The sequence below is a fragment of the Python bivittatus genome, unplaced genomic scaffold (assembly GCF_059951505.1).
Source record: "Python bivittatus isolate LINGU-HERP-01145 unplaced genomic scaffold, Pbiv_v1 ctg000210_np1212, whole genome shotgun sequence".
In the NCBI taxonomy this organism is placed as follows: Eukaryota; Metazoa; Chordata; class Lepidosauria; order Squamata; family Pythonidae; genus Python; species Python bivittatus.
Window position 1 is genome coordinate 1,406,273 of NW_028277053.1, and position 24,405 is coordinate 1,430,677.

A 24,405-nucleotide genomic window follows, 5' to 3' on the forward strand; every position below is an offset into this window, starting at 1 on the left:
CAAGGATGATACTAATCCCTGTACATTTACTATGACAAAACAGTATAATAAAATGCTGTTGATAAAATAACATTAAAGCAGCATTAATAACAGCAGCATTCATCCAAGAAACAAAACCAGCTAATAAAATAAAGATGTCCTTGAACTGAACTAAGTTCTTGATGATTTCATGCATGCATTAAAAAAAAAATACAGTACTGCAGTGATTTGTTATCACTATCTTCCAGGAGACTTTTAACCTCCCAGTCTAGCCAAATGCCCTGGAATTCCCTAGCATTTTCCTACCCAAATATTAACCAGGATCAACTCTGCTTAGCTTCTTAGATGAGCAAAGCGAGTAAGAAATACGGCTTTATAGGTTACATATTAATTTGGATCTTTAGTTCGTCTAACTCAGCACGCCTGTGGTAGAAAGCAGGAGCTCTTTAATATCTGGTGCGTATGTATTTCTCTCCAACAGTTCTAAATTACATACTAAATTAAACACTTTTCAATATAAAGACAAAACACTGATGTATCAGATTCTGTGTTTAGAAGTGGGATAGTAACACTGCATTTCAGGAAATCCAGAGGCAAAATGCCATAGGAATGTATGCCGCTGGTCAGTTTGGCCTAATTTGGTTTGGTTTCTCATTAATCCACTCCCATGGGTTTTCCAGCATTCCCTGTTTCTAAGAATTTGCAAGTATACAAGCATGGGAAAAACAGCAAATACTCAGAAGTAAAGAAAAAGTCACTTCCTTCTGACAATACCCAAACACATCATTATTTTCCCACATTGTGAGAATCAAATTGTTTAGAGCCACTGGGGCAAGAAACCCCAAGTGAACGTTGATGCCATTTGCAAGGAAATATATAAATGAGCTGCCTTTTTTTTAAGCCCGTCGCCTGCCTGACAGTTTTTATTCTATCCAAATGGCCTGCAGGAACATGATAGAGTTCTGTTCCTAAAGGTCATCAGACTGATCCTGTAATCTCTCTGGGGGAGACACTGCCTAAGAAATACACACCTGGTGTTCAGTTTTTAGGGAAATGGGTTTCAAAGGCACTGTGTATCCATTTACACTTTCCTGCTCTTCGCTTCGAGTACATTCAATAGCATACAGAGCTCCTGTGCTAGATATGTGTGACCTCATCCTGTGGCTTTCTGAACCCTGATTGTCTAGAATGCCCTCTAGGCAGAGAGGTGGGATAAAAATGGAAATAATAATAGTCATAATAATAACGACAATTAATCCAGGAAAAAGCAGCAGGAGCAACAGCCAGAAGAAAGAGATCACTACAAGCAACGTAAAGAAGGGAGGATATTGAACGGGACTGAGTGAATTTTCACGTTAAGAGCTTTTAAAAACACAGGTTATGGACTAAATAGTAAGATGGGATCGCATAGAAGAGTGACGTAGAAAACATAGGAGAGAGTTAATATGCAAATTGAAATTAGTTTACCGTATCTTTGTTGTCTATTCAGTCTAGTAGCAATGCCTCCGGTTTTGAACATGGACCTTTTATAGCAGGGTTCCTCAACCTTGGCAACTTGAAGATGTGTGGACTTCAACTCCTAGAATTCCCCAGCCAGCCATGCTGGCTGGGAAATTCTGGGAGTTGTAGTCCACACATCTTCAAGCCGCCAAGGTTGAGGAACCCTGTTTTATAGAATCTCCTAGCCATTTTTTTGCAGGAATTAAACCTGAAATCTTTGGCATCAAAACAGCAGCTCCACCATGGAACTCATCTTCTCCTTGTAGAAGTCTTGAGCCAGTGTCTGTGGTCTGCAAGTGATAGATGGGAAGAAACAACCTCAAATTAAACTCTAGCCACCTATGGTTCATCCAATATCTATATCTATATCTATATCTATATCTATATCTATATCTATATCTATATCTATATCTATATCTATATCTATATCTATATCTATATCTATATCTATATCTATATCTATATCTATCTTGGCCTTTCTGAAAATCAGTTCCAGCTGTGGCTCTGGATGGGATCACACCGTCCCAGATCCTCCTGGACTCCTGCTTAAACAGCAGGTGAAGCTTGTAGGCCATAGGGGCCTTGGTCCAGATGTGACTAGTGCATCAGTAATGATCTCACCTGGAACAGATGGCACTGGTGATAGTGACTTATTCCTTATCATCGTAAGAGTGAACTGATGCAGCTGGGCTCACTTTGAGTGTGACCTAGGATGTACAAATGGTACAGAATGCAGCAGTAGGGGATAGCTTCTACCTTTGCCAAACACCTACTGTATTTTACAGTCCCTGCACTGGTGGTCAGTAGGCTTCTGAGTGCAGTTCAAAGTACTGGTTATCACCTATAACACCATAAACTGTGTGAAAGTTACTTCTCACGCAGTCAGAGGAAAACAACCTGATATCAGATTGGTCCATTACCAAAACAAGCAACGGATGGAAACTGGGCCCTGTCCAAAAGGATAGACTGTCCAGCCTGTGGAATATCTTGGGGAGGGGGTAAGGGAGAAAGAGATGCAAGAATCTGAACATTCCTTTCATTATGAATATGATTCCCATATGACACAAAGCAGTTGCTGCAACTGTTTGTGTATGCCTGTTTCTGCCTAGTGTAGCAGGAGAAGGCTGGCTGCCTCGTGTATCATGGATCTGCTTTTCCAGAGAAGGCCTGCTTCAAATTGTTCCCCTACATGAGATGGAAGGATGCTTTGCCCTGGAGGCATTTGGCCTCCATGTTTTAGGAGAGGCCTCAAACCTGGTCATTCTAAATGGCTCTTTGATTGTTTTAATGCTGATGGGGGATGAAGGGTGACCATCTGACTGATATTTGATTATATATGTATTTTTTATCATTCTATATGGCAAGATTGCATATGCTGAAATTCTTCTATCTATTGCTCAGAGGGGGAGGGAGGGAGGGAGGGAGGGAGGGAGGATAGACAAACCAGTCTCCTACCACTATAACTTAGATGAATCTTCCAGAAAGTTCCCATTAAATCCTTAACTTCCTTGGATAACCCTTCTTAGGAGAAAAAAATGAAAAAGAAATGTTTATCAAGATGAAATGGAAAATGGTAGAGTACGGATAAATTGCCCCAGCATAATTTTTGCAGTTGCGGAGTGGAGCTGTCAAACGCTGCACTGTTAGTTACCAGACCTTGAGAATGGGGAATAAGGGTAAATAAGAGGATTGCTTTGATTCCATTGGAGTGGAGAAATGAGAAGATCCAGTGTACATTAGTCAAAGAAAGAAAAATAATATCCTAGAAAATGAATAAGGGATAAGTAGCCTTGGAATAATGCTGTATAAATACATTTGCTGTAGGTCACATAAAAGATTCATGACACACACATGTTCAGGTCAAATTACCTTTAAATATTAAATGTCTTCCCAGCAGTGGAGAATTTCCAATTTATGCTGTTTTCACAAGGAAAATGGATGCATCCTGCCCATTACTGTTTGCTGACAACCCTACAATCTCCAACTCAACTCCATTTCTAGTTAGGTTGGAGACAAAATGAGTGACAGTCGTGTTTGCTGTCTGCAGGTCCCAAATCTAAGCAGTGTGGCCACCCTATATTGCTACCATAAGGTTCAACAGAGCCATTGAGGGTGGGGCTTGAGTCTTGGCTCACCTTCAGTGACATCATGTGCTAGGCAAAAGGAGGACAAGGATGGACCGGTTCTAAGATGTACACCAAATAAGTGAAGAGGCAGTAATGCTTTGCTTAATGCCAACCTTATGAGTTTATGATTGACATCAGAGTTTGACCATAACTTAGGGGCATGCAGCTACACATTTTTTAGCCAATATGCCTAACCAGAATTCATTGGGTTGCTTTCTGTAATACAAACAGATTAGTGAGTTTATCTAGCTCTTGCTCTTAAACTTAAGTATTAGCAACACACCTCTCAAGAATATCACAATACCTCCTGAGATATTAAATTTTTTAAAGAATTCATCAGCAGCTGGAATATATAGAGTTCTAGCCATGATTGCCCCATTCTGCCTACTTTATTTACTTTTCATAACATTCCTTTGAACCCATGTAGGCTTTGACCACTTCTTAAAAAGAATAAAAAGAGGGCAGTAAGTAGAAGTTGACGCTTGCTGTATTCTACCAAGGGAAGGGAAGGGAAGGGAAGGGAAGGGAAGGGAAGGGAAGGGAAGGGAAGGGAAGGGAAGGGAAGGGAAGGGAAGGGAAGGGAAGGGAAGGGAAGGGAAGGGAAGGGGACTGCCCATAGGTTTGAGAGACTGGAGAGGGATAGAAGAGAGCTATTTTAGGATTAGTATGTAATAAAAAGAGGTTGGAGAAACTTGTGGGCAACTGCATAAGACCAAGTAGTATATTTGTCTTTTGTGAAGTGACGTGCATGTGTATGAACATACTTGGAGAATATGAAAATGTAAGATATGCAAAACATAAACAAGAAGGAGAATGTATGGATTCAAGGAGGGTTTGTTGGTTTGCTTTGAGCTCAGAATGAACTTCTTCCAGGTATTTTGGTCATTGTCCTATAGTTGCATCAGTTTGCTTTCATTTGCAATGAGTGTTTTGTCTGTTTGCCCCAGAATTCATGTTTGAACAAGGGCTTCCATGACATCCATTTTGTGATCATATACATTACATTTCCCCAAAATTCTAAATGAGCTGAGTAGCCCCCCCACCCCACCCCAAAATTGGACACCCTTGACCTTTAATAGATTGCTGTTCTGTGTTAGCAAACCAGCAAAGGTTGTTCTTCTGGGATTCTCTTCTCAGAATATTTCCACATTTCTTACCTTCTCATTAAAAAATGAAGATATAAGCTGTCTTTACATGGGTTTGTATCAGCCTTTTTCAAAAATCCCTTGAAGCTGATAGCAAAAAAAAAAAAAGGAAGAAAGAAAAGAATATATTACGTGGGATTGTATATTCAGGAATTACCACACATGAAAATACTACAGAGCACCTCACAATAGACATTTTGTTCATCTAACGTTTCACTGTCTGTGTCCTGTCAGAGGAAAACTATCATCTTCGCACTAACAATATCCTTCAGTAAATGATAAAGTCACGTCTGGGGTAAAACTAGACGTTTTATCAGCATGTTCAAACTATCTTCTTACAACTCTATACTTGCCAACTGGGCGTCCTTTTCCCTAAATAGAGGCTCCGTGCTTATTAAAAAGGCACTTTCTGAAGGTAGTATTTGTTTCCAGAGAAAGTGTGGGTTTTTGAACCTGTCAGAGTAGTCAACCTGGCGGGTTCTTTTGTTGGGGCAGAGAAAAAGACAAGGGAGAGAAAACGAAAGGCCAACCTGTGACACCTTCTTGGCTGCGATATAATGTTATCTTTACGTCTCCCCATTCCATCCTTCCATTCACACAATCTTGGGGGTTAAACCAAATTGCAGTCGTACTGCGATATTACTACAGTTAAATGTATGCATTTATTTATTCATATGCTTTAAAATAGATCTCACTTTCCCATCTGGCTAGACGTAGAAAAATTTAAGACAGCAGCTATTTGGGGGAAACAAAAAACAACAAAAAAATAAATAAACAAGACTTGTCAAGAACATACAGCTCAGCAGCATTGCTATGAAAGATGGGCTTTCATCATAGTAGGTCCTAAGTTCAGAGAAGAGATGAACGCAGGAAAAGAAGGGGAATAAGCAGGACTCCTAAGAGTCCTTCCGAAGGGGATAATCCTGGGATAGATTGGAATGTCCGTGTCAAGGTCAGAAAAAGAAAAGTCTTTCCTTGGAGGAGAAGGTTGGATTTTAGGTCCTTCTTTCCATGCCCTAATGAAATCTCCTAGGCTGTACAGCTCTGATGGTAGTACAGGCCATCTTTGAGACTGGGATACACAGACACATGAAAATGAAGGAAAATTACTCCAGCTTGGATGTAGCATAGGTGATTTGCTACTTTCTTGTTCTTTCTACCCTACCACAAGCTCAGAGACTTTGGTCACCTCATGCGAAGAGAGATCTCTTTGGAAAAGACCCTGATGCTGGGAAAGATGGAAGGCCAAAGGAGAAGAGGACGGCAGAGGATGAGATGGTTAGATAGCACCACTGAAGCAATGAGCATGAAACTGAGCAAACTCAGGGAGGCAGCGAAGGACAGGAAGGCCTGGCGCGAAATGGTTCATGGGGTCACGAAGAGTCGGACACGACTTAACGACTGAACAACAACAACAACCCTACCTTCAACATGAGCCTACAAGGGCATTGGATTAGAGAATGTTCCCCATCTTTGGAGCCCTACATGGCATAGGTCCAGGTTACCTGAAGGACCATCTCACCCCCATCACATCAACCCGTCCTACCCAGTCAGGCAGAGAGGGCATTTTGCAGATCCCATCAGGGAGAGAATGTCATCTGGCAGGGCCCAGGAGGAGGGCCTCTCTGCCGTTGGCCCCGCCCTTTGGAATATTCTCCCCCTAGAGGTGCGGCAGGGCCCCACCCTCCCAGCTCTCCGGAAAGGACTAAAGACCTGGTTCTGCCAGCTTGTGTGGGGCAATAAGAGCTCTAATCAATCCTGAGCATGGCTGGCACCCTGATGACACTCTCTGAGCTACTCACCAGTTCTATCAATTCTTGGAATTTATTTATTATTTATTAAGACTGCTTTTCTATTGTATGTTAATTGATTTTATCTTCTCTGTAAACCACCCAGAGTTGCTTTTTAATGAGATGGGCAGTGATAAATTTGATATATAAATATATATTTTCTGACCATATGTCTTACCACTTATTGTTGTTTAATGAACATATTAATTTCACAATACCTACTGTTTGTTGAGTCACTCATGCACACATATGCAACTGAACCTGTGGCCTGATTTATCTGAAATTCTATTTCTTTAAAAGAAATTCTGTTGCAGACAGAATAATAAATTAACAATTGGTTATATGGCAGGAAATTCATTCTGGAATACCCATAATTCATTCACTGACCTTTTAATGGGGCATCTAAATTGTGTCCAAATTAATATTGTTTTCTGCTTTCATTGTGCTTTTTCTGCCTTTTATGAATCTGCATAAAATACAACTATTGAAGAAAGGGTAGAACAATAGCAAGATCTCCATAAAAGCAGTATTCTTCCACATTACTCTTGCTGAGTCAATTGCAAATTGTAAGTACTTTATAGACAAAAAATAGTGACTGTTGGTGCTATAAATTGCCTGTCTAGAAACACCGGTGATAATTGGTTCTCAAGTTTTTTTTTTAAATCTTAAGTTTCACAAATTATTCAATTGAAGAGCCAGGGTATTCCTATGAGAGAAATTTAAAACACACTTTTTCTGAGAAGTACATTTATATACTTATAGACAGTCTGTTCTATTCATCATTCACAGTAAGTTTTAAAGACTTCACTGAAGTTTCATGACTTCCCCTGTGTCCCATCTTCAGAATCCAACATGTGGCGTGCATACCACTAGTTGAGAACCAGTGTCCTAGATAAATCTTTGTTCTGATCCAGCAGAGTTTTTATAAACATTTTGTTTCTTGTCATAGATCTGTGACAATTTATTTATGCATACACTCCGCTGACTGACAATGTAGACAGAATGTAGTGACACATCCCTTGAGATGTTTCACCAGCCTTATTGAAGTGCTTTCAGCTTGCTTAGAAATTTGCCAGAGGTTTTGATTGAAGATGAGACCTCAAATTCACTTGTAATTGTGCTACAGATCAAGAAGGGGTACCCTGTGATCCCCCAGACATTATTCTTGGCCTTGAAAAATGGAGTCCATCAACTTCTGAAGGACCAGTTGTAGAAAAATTCACCTTCACACAATCTGATGCAAAAGTTTTGAGGAGATAGGCCAGGTGCATTCCAATGAAAGAATTCCACCAAAATAACCCCTGTCTTTCTTTAGGATACGCAAGGGACCTTGAAGCTAATGATCTTCAGATCTCTTATAGCAGTAATCCTAAAATACCTTATTCCAAAGGCAATATCGCACCACTGTTCTCCCTAAGAGCATATGGAAATTGCTGAAATAGTATTGACAAAGCCAAAGCAGAGAAATATTAATTGTAGATCAATGAAGCTTTGATTAAAGTTCCTTCTTTTTCTGCTCTGCAAGCAAGGTTTATCATGATTCCCCACACTCAGGAAATGACAAGAGCCTTTTTTAAAAAAAGTGATATATCTGTTTAGCTAGTTACACTTCAGTAGAGCTTTGCTTTATCTGATTTCTTAATGTCCCATGAGAATGACAGGTAACATTCGGTATCTACATAAGAGTTTATGAAACAATGTTTATCAGCTATCTTCATCATAGCTGGCATGTACACGAATCATTCTTATCATTTAGGACACAACACCACTGAAGAGAGCAATTGCACAGTAGCTCAGCTTTTCAAATGGAAAAAGAATTAAATGTTTGTCTCTTAGCAGTCTTTCCTCTTCCCCATCAACAACAAAATGTCACTGAAGCCCCATTCATAAGTTAACAAGTTACCAGTCTAGTGGATCACAAGCTTGTCAGAAGAGATGTCTAAATTACATGGGTTCCTATATCCTACATTTGTCACCGTAGGATCAGATTTTGGAAATGTATGAATTGGGACTTGTAAATTACAACTAAATCACAAGAAGATGTCTGGTTCAGTCTTAATCCCTGGTAGTATCTTCAGCTGGGCCCCTGGACTGAAACCTTTGGGGGGGCAGTGGGGATCAGTATTAGTAATGCAGTCCTATGTTCTATTGAGGACACAAAATAATGGTCCAAAGTTTTAAGAAGGCAGATTCCAGCTGGATGCTTAGAAAACATTCTTAACAGTAAGATCAGGTCAATGGGGGAAATAAATAGGGTTGTTAATGGTTACTCATCTCACGATGTGTTCAAGCAGAAGCTGGATAAATGTTTGTCAGGGTAGGGCTTAATTTGCATTCCTACACAAAGCAAGGGGTTAAGTATGGTTACCAAATTTACATTTTAAAGTATTTGATTCTATTAGTATTTATTTATTTAGCAAAGGTATATAGCCGCCCGTTTCACTGAACGTGACTTTGGATGGTGTACAACCACCAACAACAATCAAAACAATATAACAGCAATTAAAACAATGAAACCGAACTAAAAATAAAGCATAAAAACCAAGACTGCAGGAGAATAACAATCACTTAAACACAATAGAGCCACTTCACAGGCTCCCCATAGGATCCCCAAGGTGGTTGGAAAAACCACATTTTAAGGACTTTCTGGAAGGCTAGCAGAGGTAGGGCTCACCTCACCTTGGTGGGAATGATGTTCCAGAGGTCTGGGGCCACAGCAGAAAAGGCAGGTCTTCTGGGTCCCATCAGATGGAACTCCTTAGCAGATGGCACCCACAACATACCCTTTAGCTGGACCTGATGGATGGGCAGATGCAATCAGGAAGAGGTGGTCCCTCAAGTAGCCTGGCCCATGCCATGTAGGACTTCAAAGGTCAAAACCAGCATCTTGAATTGCACCTGGAAGCAGACCAACAGTCAATGCAGCTTGGGAAACAGAGGTCTAATGTGGGCCATCCTAGGGGCACACATAACTCTCTGCGCAGCCCCACTCTGCACCAGCAGAAGCTTCCATATGCTCTTCAAGGGCAGCCCCATGAAGAGCGCATTACAGTAATCCACTCTGGATGTATTACCAGTAGTCTGACTCAGGTTAAAACCAAATCTTATCTCTCACTGCATTAAACATCCTCAGATGTTATAATGAGGTTTCATCTGGGAAGGAATTTGGCCCCAACCTTCTCAACCTTGACTACTCCATGAAAAGTTCCAATACCAGCCCTTTGCTTCTATTTAGAAGCAGGTGACAACATCCATGGTCCGGTTTAACAATTTGCAGTAATATTCTCCAGCCAAATTGAAAGGACCCGCAGCTGGAATCTTTTGACAAATTCTGCCTCACAAGTTAAGGTAGCTATTGAAGCTGTTCCTTTGAGAGGAACGCTGAAGAAATTCTGATGGAAGCGGAAATAAAAACCCAAGCAATAAGATGACTGTCTGCTGTTTCTATCCATTCTTAACCTGTCACCAAATTTTGCCTGATTTGAACCTTTCAAGGGCATTGGTGTTTTATCCTGGGTTGAAACACTCCAGGAATTTTTTGAATGGAATGAAAGTCTTGAAACCTCTTAAGTTCTGTGCATGTATCTGACTTATGGGGGGTCATTGGCTCTGCATATCCAGAGTTTCATATGTCATCTTGTCTCCAAAGCTTGCCGATATTTCTTGCCCATGAGGAAGGAACTTCCCAGGCTGACATCTTTTCTGGCCTTGAAAGCAAACCAGAGTGGGTAGAAAATAGAGGAGTAAAACAGCAGAGTGAAGAGGGAATTGGAACAGGAAGCTTTTATGTAAATAAAACTATATTATTCTGATATGTCAGGGCTGCCCCACCTACTAACCTTGATAAGCACTTAAACCTGTATGTGGGAATAAAGGAAAAGGGAGTGAGAGAGAAAGAAACAGAATCAATTTGCATTTTCTTTTCTTCAGGCAAACATAATGCTCCATTTTACAGATGCCATTAAGAGCTATTGCTATCTTTACACAACACATTAGACATTTTGTGGCTATTGTGGATTGGCTGCCCCATCAGAAGGTTTCAGGGTGATGGTGTTTTATACTAAAGTAGTTTTTGTCCCACCCGGATGCTATTATATCCAATCTGTTTATTCCAACAGGACCTGAAAACGGTCCTCCATTAAAAAACAAGCAAAGATGTCATTCATCACTCACCCTTGTATGGACTGATGGAACATATCAAAGTTCTTCTGTAACATATTTATATGAAACTGCTGCCCAAGGTGTGTGTGGAGAGACAGCATCTTAACAGAGTGAAATCTATCTGCCATAGAAGTTCTCTGAGTGAAACGGTGGGGCTTTGACAAGGCAGCAATTGATGATGGCATCTGTGTTTTCCTCTGCTGAGCAAAACTGGGGTGTTAACTATAAAGAACACACACACTTCCAAACATTACTTCCCCATCTCATTCACAATCAAAGCTTTTTCATGCCAACTTACTGCAAGCAAATTCTAAACCTGCCTCCTTCAACCGCCTGCTCTTTGGGTTATGCTGAGACTACAGTTCTGAGGATTCGGGAAGTTGCCGTATGTTCTGAAGAGTGCCACTTAGATAAAACTTTACTGTATGAGAGGAAATTAAATGATGATACCAAGATACCAACCTTACACCAGGATATTCAACATGGTCCTTTTCTTGAATCGTTTCCTTCTTACATTTCAAGGCCACTGTGTTGGTGATGAGAAGAAGAGTCACAAAAGTAAAGTAGGAGGAAGTTCTTCATTAGGAAGTTACATGTTGCTCACTGATCAGCAGTTTACCTTATGGTACCCTGCTGTGATACGTCCATGTCCTTCCTTGTGCAATATGCAACTATTCCTTTTCATTTGGCTGATGTCTGCCATTTAACAAGGCATCTCATAGGAACTATTTCTTAAGAAATATCCTTACAGAAAACTGGATCATTGTACTCAGAACTCTGTACCTGAAAGCAGAAGACCCCCCCCCCCTTTTTTTTAGAGAGAAGACTTACAGGCTTTGCCTAGAATCAAAACTGAGGACCTTTTACATAGAAAGAATTGAGCCATTTAAGAGATCATGCAGAAGGAAGGAAGGAAGGAAGGAAGGAAGGAAGGAAGGAAGGAAGGAAGGAAGGAAGGAAGGAAGGAAGGAAGGAAGGAAGGAAGGAAGGAAGGAAGGAAGGAAACTGAGAGATGGTATGAAAGAGGGGGAGAGAGAAAGCAAGAGAGAGGAAGGAAGGAAGGAAGGAAGGAAGGAAGGAAGGAAGGAAGGAAGGAAGGAAGGAAGGAAGGAAGGAAGGAAGGAAGGAAGGAAGGAAGGAAGGAGGCAGGCAGGCAGGCAGGCAGGCAGGCAGGCAGGCTAGGGGTTATAAAACCATCCTCTGTCTGTCACAAGGCAAACCTCTTCAGGCCCTTTTGTCATCAGCACCTCCATCCATTCCAGCACCACCTCTTTGTCTCACTACCAGACTGATTATTCCATGAGAAAAGAAAGAAAAAGGCTGCTCCTTGTTTCATGTTGCATATTTCATATAAATAGCTATTGGAGATTAGCTGAGATCACAAAACACATTACAGGCTTGCTCTCTGTACGACAGATGATTGCATTAAAAAAAAAAAGAAAAAGGAGAATTCCACATTGTCATCTCAAATATAACCTATTATTTACAACCATAACGGCTTATCATTACATACAAGGTCATACTTAAAATCATAACACTATGGTAAAACATGTGTTCTGGGGTTATGAAGCTAACCTTGTTGCTGAAGATCTGAATGTATGTGCGTGTGCGCGCGCGCGCGTGTGTATATATATATATATATATATATATATATATATATATTCTGTGTGTGTGTGTGTGTGTGTGTGTATGGAAAAGCCCTAAAAATAACAAGCATTGTGTAAAGTCCAGAGGCCTGTTTTGCAAATGGTTTTCAGCCCAGCAGCGTGTCTGCTGCACTGAATGAACACTCCTGTTATAGTCAACAATCATTTGGCAGCATAGGTTATTTTAATGGACACATCACTTTAAACTAAGCCTCTGCCATCTGTTCTGCCCCCTAATTACAGATGCAAAAAGAACATAATTCACAATTGCATCATAAAAAAGTAAGATATAAGTGATTTAAATGCATGTGTATGTTCTTTATTCAATGCAGCATGCAGCTGTTACGTTGTTTTCATGTTTCAGACACAAATCAGGAAGAAAATGACTCTCTTTTGATAGAGTGCATTCCCATGCATAAGCTATTTAGAATAGGGCAAGAGAGGAAGAGTTCGGTGAGAATGAAATGCAGATGGGCTTCTTGCCTACATCAGACCGTTATTTATTTATTTGTTTGTCAGATGTCTAGGCCATCCAATTCCAGAATGACTCTTGGTGGTTTCAGAAGATAGAGATGATAGATAGAGAGATAGAGAGATAGAGATGTATAGATCCTCTTTCTCCTCGTGTCTCTCAAGGACATTCCCACAGACCATTACAACGTATCTTCTACTGATGTATGAAACATCAACAGTGAATCACATCACTTTTTAGACAAACCATAGCCACAGCTCCAGTGCTGGAAACCATCTTTGGTTGGTTTTGCAGTACATGGTGAAGCAAAATGTGCTTTGATTCTTTGGGCTTTAACATGTGGTGTGAACTCAGTTAATTGCTGTTTATGTATTAAAACACGGTTAGAAAGTCATGTACAAGCTTGCTGTGCACACACAGTCTCCATCCACACTGTGTAAGGCTAGCTTTTTTGTTGCAATGGTGGTCTTTTCTTTACATGCCATATTCCAGAATGAAACTGAGACCAAGGAAGGGACTCTCCTATTCCTTCTTCAAACAGGAGAAAATCTTCAGGGTTGGGGAAAGCCAAACTTTTCAATTTCCTTTAAGGGGAACTCTTAACTCATGCCTTTAAATCAGCTGATCAGTTTTGTAGGTGATATTTCAAGAGAGAGAGAGAGAGAGATGATAGAATATCAGAGAAGATGCTGTTTCACTGGCATAATAGCCTCCTTTTTTCTTTTTTTCTTTTTTTTGCAAAAAGCACAAATAAACACTCTTTTAGGCCTGCCAACCTGTTCTGCTGCTCATCAGCTACAGGGATGGCAGATGTTAATCAACAATTCAACAGAACATCTTAAAACTAAGCAAAATGCCTTTAGCTCTTCATCCTGTTGTTCCTTGATGCTCCTTGTTGCCTCTTCCTAGCTAGACTAGAAGAAAATTCCCCCACTTCCCCAAAAAATCAGTGACAAACCATTTTCATAAATCTGCCAAGTAAATTACATGGATATGTCCCTCAAGTTACCAGAAATCAAGCTCAACCTGAAGAGACTTTACATTTACTTTAGCCTAGTCCACTATAGAAATAACGGACTAGGACCTATTTTTGTCCTTTCATCAAACATTTACTTATAATTTGGTCTGCTTCATTTACTTGGATTTCATGTCTTCTCCTGGCCTTTGCTGTTAAAGAATGAATGCTACTATTGAGCTAGAGAAGGGAAAAAGAAGATAAGACTGGAGAAAAGAAGGACTGGAGCTGAGCTTGTTGCTTCTATACTTTTAAATAATGTTGAGTAGAAAAACTGTTATGTGTTTTTCCCCAAGAGAACTTATTCAGGTGGGTGGATGGATGGATGGATGGATGGATGGATGGATGGATGGATGGATAGATGGACGGATGATGTGTCATCATCATAAGCATCAGTTCCACGTCAGCGCTTAGTGACCATTTAGATAGACATTTTCCAAGATGATCTGTCCCCAGCTGACTTTTCAGGTCTCCCAATGATCCACTCATCACCGCTGTAATCAAGTCCGTCCATCTTGCTGCTTTGTCTACTTCTTCTCCTTCTTGAAAAAAATCGCAAGACAGATTTTGGCACAGCATTGGTATTCATGCCAAGGGAGAAGAAATGTTACTATGAGAGGCAAACCATGGGGCAAAGGGATGTCAGGGAAAACCAAGCTGTGTGACTGCATTAAAATCAACACTATTTATTTATACCTCTGGTTCAGAGGGATGACAAAAGACCACAATGGCGAAGCCCAGCCCAGTATGGACCTGTTAATGGAGAGAGGGCAGAGACAGCTACGTTCAAATGTCAGACCTTTTGTAGCTGCTACTACTTTATGAGCCTGATGTCAAGCAGCTTACTCAATGAAACTTTTGTCCTAGGTGTATCGGCTAGGACAGTGGAAAAACCACCCTGCCTTATATCCCAGCTCATCCATCTTCAGCTCACTCGGCATCTCCATTTTTGTCCACCTCCCCCTTGCCGGGAGAGCAAGGATTCCTTCATCCTGGGTTAATGTGCTGGAAAATTGCTCTGCATGTTTATGAGAGGTCCCTTCCAAAGGAAAGGGAAAGAAAGATAGGCAAGCACACCGAGAGATATACAAAGTGCCTGTACGCGACTTAGGTTAGAGGGGAAGAGTTCTAAAGTTAGGAAGAGGGGCATTTCTTTGGTTGTGGTTTCCCCCACTGAACTTGTAGGGCAGGCCTTGGCTTGTGGGTTTTGACCCTGATTAAGAGCATTTCAATAGACTTGCAAGGCTCTTATTGTACGTCCTGGAAGTAATCAGAAGGGGGGAAGATTGTGCCCGACATTTCCTAACTCCTGTTCTAAGTCTCTAACTTGAAACAGCCCCCCAACTCACCCATCCATTAAGATCCTTTCTTACTCTTTCAGCTGCAGCAAACAGAGTGCTATGTTGTTCCAGCACAGACCTTCTCGGGAGCACGTCCATTCTACTAAAACTTGCAGGACTGACTTCCATAGGAAGACCCCGGCTTAGCTTCTTTTAGCTCTTTTCATTCTTTTTGGAGACAACATAGGTGCCTGTTTCCTTTTTCTGGGTATGATTAGGGAATTTGGGTAGTGCTAGGTAAATATGCTTGTGGTTGCCATGGATTAAGACCAACATTGGATGAATGGATGCATGAATGAGTGAATGAAGACACAAAGGCTGTGTTTACACAACATGGAAAGCTTAATTGTAGTTTGCTGAATTGACCACAATTGGTTGGGGTTGCCTGACACCTCAGGTAGTAAACCCTGATCTGTAAACTACACTGGGGCTGTTCCCACAATTTAATGAACCATAGTTTGGTTGAACGTATTGCGTGAAGCCAGCTGGTTATTCCATTTTGTCACTATTTGCTAGGTTTCGATAACATCATATAACATGCCTTTTGAGAGAGATGTTTGTTGCGACTATGACTGAAAGATATATATTGATTACAGTGATGCAAACTTTGATGGGGTGATCCGAAGAGGATTTGATTCAATCTCCCCACGGAGGAATTTTGGTGAAGTGTTTTTACTCGGTCATATTTGCCCCATTTTATTTCAGCCCCTTCGGTAGAACTCTGCATGCACAGGGCTTGGAGAGAAGCCATGTGCCTTGAAGCAAAGCAGCCACTGAGATGGACTGTCCTCATCTGGCTGCTTTGTGAACTGGACTACACTGCTTTGACCTCAGACAATTGTGTTGCCTCTGATGTTCAAAACAATGGGCCAAGGTGGATTATATGGATTATATCCATGTTGTACATCAGGGTTCCTCAACCTTGGCAACTTTAAGATGGGTGGACTTCAACTCCCAGAGCAAGGCTGGCTGGGGAATTCTTGGAGTTGAAGACCACCCATCTTAAAATTGCCAAGGTTGAGGAACCCTGTTGTACATGATTAAAATTACAATTAACATATCTTGGCTGCAAGAATCCAGTTAACCACTAGATGGCAACAAAGGGTTTGAGTGTTCTGTATCTCTTTGCTATCATCTATTGGTCGTTCAGAGTCTTGCAAACAAGAGAGAGTATGCTTATCCCCCCTTTTTTTAAATCAAGTTCTGTGGTTAGTGCAATTCAAAAGTTGCAAAGCTTCTGGACTTTTAAACAACAGATAAGTGGTTTTGTAGCTACACAGAGGGAGGAGCCAGGGGGCCTATTTGGGGTGTGCTCATGCTAACTACTTACAAGGGCTTAGAAGAATGTCTAAACAGGACCAGTATTTCCCTTTCCCCACATGAAACACACACTTTGCTCAACAGTGGTTTGTATAATAAACCATATACAGTGGCGTTCATACAGCATACTCAGCCATTCATAGCACAACACTTGGGTGAGCACTAGATGTGTAGTCCAAATCAAACAATCCAGATTATGGTTTTAGTTGCAGAAGGTGAACCCAGGTAAGGCACAAAAAAACAAGTTAAAATAAATCAAGCTTCACGTGTTGTGTGAAAACAGCTGTTACTTTTTTAGAAGGTCCTTTTAAGCAGACTGTATGAACATCGTTAATGTGTATGTAACGAAGTTCCTCAAAAAGTTGGCTTGCTTATTTATATATGTATAGGGTTGGGTTTTTTTTATATGCCCAATAATCTCTGGTTTGATTACAAAGCTCTCCTTCAAAACAACTGCAGTAGCAAAAAACCAAGCAAAACAAATTCAGACAATAAAATACATTTATATACAACGTGGGAAGAAAATACATGAAAATGAAAATATGTACATTCTACCATATCAAAACTAATTACTCCTCTGTAAACAATGAACTATAAACCCGCCCCCCCCCCCAATTGATTCCTATAAGCCAGTGTTTCTTAAAGTGTAATCATAGAACCCCTGGGGGTCCCCCAAGACCCTCTCAGGAGTCCTCAAAATCAAAATTGTTTGCCAGATATTGAAGGTATTTGCCAAAAATTAAAATAATGATGCTCTTTTCATTTTTTTTATTTGTTAAAAAAATATTTTTAATATATTTTATTTAAGATCGAGTGGGTTTAATATTGTTATTTTTACATGATTCAATAAATAAATATTTTATGAATGCATCCGTTTTAATTTTTCATAAGATAAATATTGATCAATATAACCCATACAAACAAAATCTCTTTTGGGGCCCTCCATAATGGGAAATGGGAAAGGCTCCTGAAAGCAAAACATTTAAGAACTACTGTTATAAGTTTATGCTGGTCTTTGACCGTGATAAAGATTTGCTTTGAAAGCTTATAAAAATTTCACAACCGCCCTTGATACATTTAAAAATTGGTCACTTGAAGGGAAAGCAGTGATTTCCTCATTGTGAGGGGGATTAAAATGTTTGATAACAGGAGTTAGGGGTTCTGATTGCTATGGTGTCTAAAGTGGACACTTTCATAGAACATGAGATACAGATACAACCACTATATTTGACCATATGCAAATGCAGTTGTTTTCTGGCTTTCATGCATTAACATGAAACATATACAGATGCAACTGTTTTCTGGCTTTCGTGCATTAAAACACACACAACAATCCATTAGCACTGTTGTGTGTGTTTTAATGTTGGATGGTTTGGTCTTGGACCATAAATTAATAAATACAATATTCTTCTATACCGGGGTCATTACCTGCAGAGAGATGCAGCAGCTGACGGAAGCACAGTTGGAGCATCTCTCACCACTGTCCACGTTGGCAGAAAGTATGCGAGTTGATGAAAGAGCAGTTACTTCGTCAAAGTCTGCTGTAAATATACTTGTCCACTTAAAACAAATCTTACGATTTATCTCGGAAATCATGTGGTTTTGAAAAAGTCTATTTCTGTGTTTGTAATGAAAGCGTTAAAAAAACGGCTTTACATTTTCTTCATAGATCTCAAAGAATGAACACATCAAGCTGTCGTTTAGTTTTAAGTTGTTTTCCTAATCAAATAATGCATGGAATCAAGGAAAGTGATTATGGGTGGAAGGAACAAAGCCAACTAAAAGATGACAGTCTGGCTGAAGCAAAGATATAGGAGTAAGATAGAACAAATACCTTCTCAAACTAATTTTACTACCTAGGACCAACCTACCTATTATTTTCCTTCCGACCAGCTGATTTAATTTTCAGAGATACTCTGTTTCCTTTTTTCCCTAACTGTTCAACATGTACTTGAAAGGCCCGATTCCAGATTTCTTGACAATGGTTGCAGCCAGACTTCCTTCTCTTCCTTAGGGGTCATCTCATGAGCAACTAGGGAAGAAAGACGGGCGAGTGATGGCATGTGAGACACGTGACATTATTGGAACTAGTCCTGGACACCTGTGAGTTACTTAAGTATGGTTCCCCTTGAGGGAGATGGGCAGAAACAAAACTATTTATGCATCTCATGAACTCTGCAGGTTTTCAGATCAAGTCTGAAGGAATGTCCTTTCCTTGTGGCCTTTTAGGGCTTAGCCATTTCAACTGGGATGGCCTTTAATGGCTATGTTATGGTTCAAACACTAAGTTGGGTGATACGCGCACACACACACACACATACACTGATACTGATCCTGCCAAAAGCAGCCCCAGGGGAACCAAACCTTAAACTCTGATTTTTTTTTTTTTTTAATGTTAATATGAACATCTAATCTCTCCATTTGTCTCTTTCCCCCTCCTTCTCTTTGCAGGCTGGGGTCAGCAACATTTAGTCCCAGGGGACCCTTAACAAGCAGATGTTACTGTAACATGCCTAAGGAATCAAGCATAAATATGACCTCTGACCTCCCTTGTCAGCTGATCCACTGAGACTCTTAGAAATATACTCTTAACTTTTTAGAAATTCCCACTTTTCCCACCGTCCCCCTTCATTCTTTCTGCTGGCTCTCCTTTCTGTTTCCAAGGTCTGCAGCCAGCAGTGGTGCTGCCAGTGCTGCGCTAAGTCTGACCCCTCTCTTCAGAGGGGTCAAAGGCCTTCAACTCAAGGGCAGGCCCTTTTTTCTTGCTAAAGGCCAGCTGATGAATCATTCCTGACTTGAAGGGAGGAGTTTTGTCTCACCAAAGGCCTTCAAACAACAGCGGCCTATATATCAGCATTTTACACTGTCCTGACACTTTCAAACTCACTTTCCTTTCTGGGAAAGATCATAACAAAAGAGTGTGTGAAGGGTTGCGATAGATAGGTGGGGAGGGGCAGAGCAGAGAACTGGGGATGCTGAAAGGTCCTTGTTGACCGGACTGGGAGAGAAGTCTTCATGTCAGGTTTCCGAGCAGTTGCACAGAACTTGCGCTTTAAAGAAAAATGTGGCCATAAAGGGATGCAGCAGAGAGAAGCTAAATGTCCGGATGGATTGGGGGGGAAGTCAACTTTCCAACCCTTCCCTGATGAAAAAGAGGATAATTTGAGCACATCCGTGCCACGCTTAGGTTTCACTGCCTGAATTTCTCTATTTTTTTTTTTTTAAAATAGAGGGTATCACTTGTTTAAAATTATACTTAACAAATGGACATACCTGATATGATCATATAATGTATTAAGATTTGTCACTGTTCTAAGGGTGACCAGTGAAGTCTCTGGGAAACTCAGCATCGATGACATGGAGCTGGAATGCTTAAAGAAAGATAGGGGAAGTTTGGACCGCTAACCAGTTGATGAAGACATGTTGTATGCTGTGTGTGAATTTTTGGCCCCATTCACCAGTTCCAACCACTAGTGCAGTCCTCAAGGGGTTCAGTGTGGATGAACCAAAAAACTTTGCACAATATGGAAATAACGTCTTATATTTGAAGGAGTTCTGTTATTTCATCTAAAGAAAAAGAACACCAGAAGAGATTGGAAGTTAATCAACAGCACCATCAACAAGCCGTTAAATAAGTCACCAGTTTGCAGTCTCCCTGCTAGATTATGAGATGTACCATAACTTTTGCCTAAAGTATGGTCATTATTTGTAAATTAATATCTGTGCAATATATGGGAAAAAAATGTAAAATTTTCTTCAAGTCAGGCTCAATTCTTGGTGACCTCATGGACACATCCATGCAGGGAAGTGCCTCAACACTTCTCATCAAGGTACTCCTAACTCCAATAGAAGAAAATATATATAGCTCAGGGGTGAACTGTGGAGTCCTTGGGGTTCAACCAAGGAATCCACTCCTAATTCCCTTGGATTTTTTTTCTGCCCCTTCTAGAGCACAGATCTGAGGAAATGGTGTTTTATTTCAGTGGAGAAAGACCCATCCCTACTTTCTCTATTCAGATGATACCTACCTTTACTTTACATTTCATTACATTTTACTTTTAAATTTTGTACGCCACCTCTCAAAACCAGGTTTTCCCAAACCACTAAAAACACTTAAAATGCATAATTAGATAGACAACCTTATCTCGATCTTGAAGCCTGGTGACTTCACAGATAGCTTCAGGTTGTTTTCCTGGTAAGAGTGTGACAGTGGTTTTCCATTGCCTTCTTCTGGAAACATTTTCAGCAAAACAAGTAATTAAAATGCCTTGCATTAAAAATGATAAAACAATAAAAGTGGCAGCCCCAATAAACAGTTGATTACCAGCAATGCATTAAAAACCAACATATTAATTCATTAAAATGTTTCTGAGCAAAGGGTGGTAGGGTTCAGAAAGAAGTTCATCTTGAATGCCAATCTTCTCTTTTCATGCTTTAAAAGTCAATATATAAACTTAAACCCTAGGTATCATTCACATTTTGCAGTTTTCTGAACTCTTCAACAGAGTTTGACATTTTTTCAAAGTGTCCAGAATGCAAAAACTCATAAAAATTATGTACAAAGTACATATTAGGATAGGAAAATTATTTGCAAAGTTGTAGACATTGGGTGGAATGGAAAAGTAGAATGTATATGTTTGTAGAAATGTAAATAAACACATACACACATTTTTAACTATATAATAATTCTCCAGTTCAATGAATGGTACTTGATATATTCAGCAAACTTTAAACATTTGCAAAAATCATTTAGCAAGGTTGATTCATCCATCTCTAGAGGAGGTTGATTCACCCATCCCTAGGAAAAGAAATGCTGGAAGCAATAGAAGAAGCTTGGAGATGGAAGAAGCTTCTGCCACCATCATCTGGGTCAAGGGAACTGGGGAAGAGAACCCAGTTGGCGGTTTACATTCAGTTCAAAATTATTGGTACTGGTAATTCCAAGGTCAATGAACCAGTGGTTTCATTCTGTATGTTTCCTGTATTCCTTCCAGTATTCCTGTTCATCACTGGAAACAACCAACCGATTCTTTATTTCTAGATTGTGAAGACATATTAAGGAAGGACGGACCTACAGCACATACACAAATCTAATCTAATTTTCAGATTTAATATTGCTGTCTGGTTTAGAAAGTTCCTTCTCACTCAATTTAAGGGATAATTCTCAGTTGGTTCCTTGTGATCTTCTTTGGCAGATTAATATATTGTCCTAAATTTCAGCTTTTTCTGCTCCATTTGAAAAGCAAGGATTCACACGTGGAGGTGGCCTTCCATTATTGATGTGGCGAGTGACCCAAAACACCACCAATCTGCCTCTTCAATAAGCACAACCCTACCAAATGTGTAGCTGGAAGGGCTTTCCTCTATCACAGTGTTCCTCAACCTTAGCAACTTTAAGATGTGTGTACTTCAAATCCCAGAATTCTGGGAGTTGAAGTCCACACATCTTAAAGTTGCTAAGGTTGAGGAACACTGCTCTATCAAATACAGCAAAAGGGGAAGACATCCACTAGGTGCAATTTTGGGTTCTTTTCTGGTACATATGGGAAGGTTCTTTCAATTACTTTTGATGTGAGCAAGGGTTGGTGTACTAATATATTTGATAGCTCTAGCGGGAGATTGAGCTTGTTGAATGAGCTACAATGGTTGGGTTAAGATATTTCTCAAAACCAAGGGTTGGCAACTTTGGGGGGTCAGAGGCCACAATTTAATCTCCCAGCCTTCTATTGGACTTCAGTGATGAGCTGATGTCACCCAAAGGTGCTTGGCTGAAATTTTTCAACCCGTGTTTGACATTTTTGAGGGTTAAGGGTGGGAATGGGAGGTGTCAGGAAAACAAGCCACTATCATTCTTTTACTTCAACCCTCTCATCCACCTTCCCTCCAACAGAAAAACTATTGGATATTGAACATCACAAGGAACCAACTGAGAATTATCCCTTAAATTGAGTGAGAAGGAACTTTCTAAACCAGACAGCAATATTAAGTCTGAAAATTAGATTAGATATGTGTACATGCTGTAGGTCCATCCTTCCTTAATATGTCTTCACAGGCCACATGCAGGCCGCATATTGCTCGTCCCTATTCTAAGCCAAACCCTTCAGGTATAAACTACAGTGGCTGAGATCACGCAACACACTGATGAATTATAGGGCTGTGCATGTTCTGAAAAGGATTTGGAAGAGGTGTTTTAGGACGCACAGCAGATGAGCACAGAACGCCTTTAAATCATTTGCATTTTTTTTCATGCTTGGCTTATTAAAACAGCATCATCTTTAGTCTGACTCATTAAAGCAGTCACAGCTGTTTTCAGCTTATGTTCTTAAACGCCTGTGCTTCAGTTGTGTTGGGAAACACACCTCCCAAATTATGCACAGCTCCACCACTTTATGGATTAGAATGATGTGCAAGCCTGTCCATGGTGCATTTGATGGGAAATGTTGAAATCAGGTAATAAGTGCAAGCCTTGTGTGAAACAACTGGGAGAACAACTAATCTGCAACTTTCAACCTTTCATTGATTATGCAGACATATACTAAAGGGTGTTTTCAAAGGGGTATTTTTAGCTTCTCTGCACCCATGATATATTTCATTTATTTTGGTGACTCAAGAAGTGTTTATAGCATCCCTGTGATTGGTTTGCAACAAGTACACTTATTCACATATGTACACCAGCACATCATGTGTAGCTTAGCTACTATACCAAAAAGCAGGAAATCGGTGGGTTTTTTTTCTTTTTTTAGAAAAGTCAGAATCTCTCTCTGTATTAGGGTGAAGCTCCATTCTAGATTCCATCACTTTAATTAAAGAGCAGCTGATGACAACATGACAAATCCTGTAATAACCCAAATGCAACATTATGCTAAATATTAAACACACACAAGAGCAACACAACACTCTCCAGTAATTTATTAGTACTGTATGATAGAATGGTCTGGTACAGATTTGCTCCAACAGGGAGGGGGGAAAAAGGAGAATTAAATAATGTCTACTGGGCTATCCCTGAATCAATGAGGCTAATTCATTCACAGCTCCTAAATTGAAAATTACAGAGGCGTTCGTTGAGCACTTTCTGTCCATCAGAGTAATAACTCTCATGAAACAGATCAGAATGGGACCAAATGTGGTGTGGGTAGAGATCTTGACAAAAGAAAGACAGGGTTCAGAAATCAGATGGATCCAGCTGGGGGATGGGGAAAGAAAAATCCCCCAAAAATCTCTCTCGGTGAGTTACTATGGGAGACACAGGTAGGCTGTGGCTCAAACTGCTGTATCCTGCATTTTAAGACACCCCCCCAACCGTAAATTGCAATTAATACTGATAGAATTTTTACTGTTCTCTTTTTATTTTCAATTCTTTAAGCTTTCTAAGTAATAGTATGTTCATAATTTTAGTAAAGTATGTTCATAATTTTAATTATAATTTAATTATATTATATTACATTACATAAATATCACTGCATGGACACCTGCATTGAAATAATACAATGTATCAAGAGTTATGACATTACAATAAAAGGAAAAGGAAAAAAGAAATATGTGCTTTGTGACTTCCCATGGCCACCACAGCAGCCATCTTCTGAACAGGCAAGTCCCACAAGGCAGCCTTTTTCCCCCGAATACTCACACTTACAAAATACTCTCAAAATTCCAAAAGTGTCTTTTGTCCCCAAAACATTTCTTAGTACAGAGAATTAATAACAGTGAGAAAAATGTACGAGAGCCAGAAGCACCTTCATTTTGATTTTGGATTAGCCAGACTCACCTTTCAGTTCCAGGACTGGTGGAGCAAGAAAAGGCCCATTTTTGTTGGATTCCAGACCTAAAACCAAGTTCTTAAGGATGGGTATGATCTTTGGGAATGACATGGAGACCTCCTGTTGCCAACTGGGCTTAAGACAGGTGATCTTT